The following is a 3,507-nucleotide window of genomic DNA, read 5'->3' on the forward strand; positions in this document are numbered from 1 at the left end:
TCCTGGAAACTACTGCGGTACGGCCAATGCGAGCGGCACCTCCAGTGAATCCCTCACCTAATAATCCTCTGCCTCCCAATCCCTACCGAGACATGGGCAAGTCTTAAAACTACCTCCCCTCAAGTCAGGCGTGTAAAGCGACCCGTGCCCACTGACTATAAGGTTCGCAGCTGAGGGGTTAAACCAGCTGTGTTCGAACGGAGCCTTCCCAGGGCCGGGCAACCCTGGGTCGGAACGAGCCTTGCCGTGGCTTAGGGGCGAAGCCACGGTCGACCTTCCTTCAATGCCCCGAACCCCTCGGGCCCGCCGCGCTCGCCCTGTCGAGCAACGCGGGCGTTTATGAAAATGAATACAACTAAAAAATCCGCTTCGGACCTCGTGGGGGAGGTAAAACCCCACCACAAATCGACGGAAAGCGAACTCGACGAGGAGGAGCTACTGCGCTCAGACGACGAGACGCTAGCTCCGTCCAATGCAGAGGGAGGTGTAAAGACAAGCACACCTCAAACGACACAACCAAAGCACACTAAAGCGGCGGCAAGCCAAGCCAAAGCGACCGGTGAACACGGGTAGACAAAACCGTGGACCCACCAACAACGAAAGGCGCAGGCAAGCAAGGCCCATTTCATCCTCGCCAAAATAGCGAGGAATGAAAAGGAGGGCAAAGCCGACCCGCGCGACGCTGCAGACAAAGCCAGATTTCTAGCAGTGATCGAGGAATACGAGCGCTACGAGAAGGAGCACCCAGAGACGTCTTTGCCTCCTCAAGCAAAGCGCAACCGCTCACAAGAGGTGAGTGAGACCGCTCCAAAGATGGCCAAGGACGCTAAGGGAGCACCGAGGCCGACCACGTTCGTCAAACCGGCGAAAAAGTTCAGCGAGGTGGCCAGAGACAGCCTCGCAATGGCACTTATAGACGAGCTCAACGACGATGGGCGCCTGCTGATGGAGAAATGGGAGGAGGTCGAGACCCAGTTGGCGGAGATGGTAACCGACAAATTACTGTCCGAGCCAACGGGCCAGTCACCCTCCTTTGACTCCTCAGACATGGTTAGGGGGCACCGGGTAATCAGGTGCGACGACGAGTTTTCGCGGGATTTCCTGGCGGATTGCGTTGCCAGTCTAAGCAAGGCATGGAAAGGGATTAGCATAAAGCTAGTCCCCGCCAAGGACATCCCAAGGAGACCCAGAGCTCGCATCTGGTTGCCCAAGGGGCTGTCTAGCCATGAAAGGGTGCTCAAGACTCTGCGAGCAATGAGGGAGTCGACATGGAGGACTGGGCCATTCTCAGAGCTGAGAGAGAAATGAAGTCCAGCCAGCCATATCTGTTCTTAATCAACCAGCGCTGCCTAGAACAGCTGAAGGCAGCAGACAACAAGGTCCGGTACGGCATCAGGAAAGCCAAGGTGAAGGTCTTTCTAGACGAACCGGACGACATCCTGGAAGATGAAGTCGAGGACGCCAATAAGCTGCTGGACGATTTGGCGATCGACGACAGCACCCCCAACACCACCCCGATCTAATGCCGACGGTCGTTCAGATAAACCTGAAGCGCAGCTCCCACGCTTCAGCTAATCTGGGGGTCCTTCTCCGGGAGAAGGACATCGACATCGGCCTTATACAAGAGCCATGGACGAGGGACGGACAAATCTCTGGCATGGCCATAAAGGGATACACAACATTGTACACAAACTCGACAGGTAGGCCGAGGGCGGGTATAATCATTAAAAACAACCTTAATGCTCTTCTCTACTCCAATCTCAGCAACTTAGATCTAGCAGTGGCAAGATTCAAGGCGGCGGATGGGACAGCCATACTAATAGCCTCCGGTTACATGGCCCACGACGAACCTGCACCACCTGAAGCGGTTAATAAAGTGATGCAATGGGCCGAGGAGACTAAGACGACGCTCATCCTCGGGTGCGATGCCAACGCAAGGCACACACTGTGGGGAAGTAAGGAGACAAACGAAAGGGGTGAGTCTCTCTTCGATAGTATTATATGTCGTGACGTCAATATATGTAACAAGGGAAACACGCCCACCTTCATCTTTCCAAGCACGGAAGGATTTCAGGGCTGGGAGGAAGTACTAGACATAACCCTTCAAATGGAGCATAGTGATTACAAGGTAAGAAATTGGAGAGTCTCTACACAAGACTCGTTTTCAGACCACAGGTACATATTCTTCGAAATCGTGATGCCGGTATGTGAAACGGCGCCGAAGCGAAACCCCCGAAACACTGACTGGGACAAATACGGAAAGATTGTACAGTCAAAGGTCAAAGACAGAAGGATCAAGACCCGATCCACTCCGGAGAGAATAGATAAGGAAGTCGAGGACTTCACAAATATTCTGAACAAAGCCTACAAAGAGTCATGCAGACTAACATACTCTAAGAAGACATACCCACCATGGTGGAACAAAGAGCTATGCGAGCTCAGAAAGAAAGTTCGAAAAGCCTTCAACACAAGTTACGGAACCAAAGACTGGCAGCCGTACAAAGCAATACACAAAGAATACAAAAAGGCAGTCTACGTAGCCAAGAAGGAATCTTGGAGCAGCTACTGTGAATCGCTTGAAGGAGTCAAAGACACGGCGAGGCTAAGTAAAATCCTATCGAGAGGACACAAAAGCCCCACGCTCATAAACAAACCTGATGGGACAGGAAGTACGTCGGCTGAAGAGTCACTGGAAATCCTGCTGAATACGCATTTCCCAGGAAACCAAAAAGAAGAACCTAGAATAATGGAAAGCCAGGGGGCAGACCAGCAGCTACAAGTAGAAGAGATCATCACCATGGAAAGAATCCATTGGGCGATAGATTCCTTCGACAAATACAAAAGCCCGGGCCCAGACGGAGTAATACCGGCAATGCTACAAACAACAAAAGCAAGCACGGGAAAATGGCTGCAAGCAATCTTCCAGGCATGCATTAAAACAGCACACATACCACTTCCATGGAAGGAAGCGAGGGTAGTCTTCATACCAAAACCAGGAAGAAGGGGACACATCCAAGCCAAGGATTATAGGCCGATAAGCCTTACCTCCTTCCTAATGAAAAAACTGGAACGGATCATTGATATCCACATCAGAGAAAGAACGGAGAAAAACCTTTCCAATGCGCAACATGCGTACAGGAATGGCCGATCCACGGGAACAGCATTACACGAGGTAGTGCGATACATAGAAAAGGCTCTACTTTTCAAAAACTACGCCATGGCCACCTTTCTGGACATAGAAGGAGCCTTTAACAACGTCAATGCGGATTCCATCCTGAGTTCCCTCAACGGTATAGGAGTAGAGGGAGGCATCAGGGCATGGATTGGCGCAATGCTGACGAGCAGGAGGATAACAGCCGAACTGAGTGGCACTCATCACACAAGATTTGTGAAGAGGGGCACACCTCAGGCGGGAGTCCTGTCCCGACTGCTCTGGCTGATAAACATGGACGACGTACTAAGAACACTAAATAGCGAAGGAGTAAAAGTGGTAGCATACGCAGACGA

At 51.7% G+C, this 3,507-nt stretch overlaps 1 pseudogene; it reads left to right on the forward strand.

Annotated features, from left to right (window-relative positions):
• The first annotated feature begins 345 nt into the window (after positions 1-345).
• Positions 346-1,523, forward strand: LOC121502660 (uncharacterized; annotated as a pseudogene).
• The last annotated feature ends 1,984 nt before the right edge of the window (positions 1,524-3,507 follow it).

Source organism: Drosophila kikkawai, chromosome 3L (genome assembly GCF_030179895.1).
Source record: "Drosophila kikkawai strain 14028-0561.14 chromosome 3L, DkikHiC1v2, whole genome shotgun sequence".
NCBI classification, from domain to species: Eukaryota; Metazoa; Arthropoda; class Insecta; order Diptera; family Drosophilidae; genus Drosophila; species Drosophila kikkawai.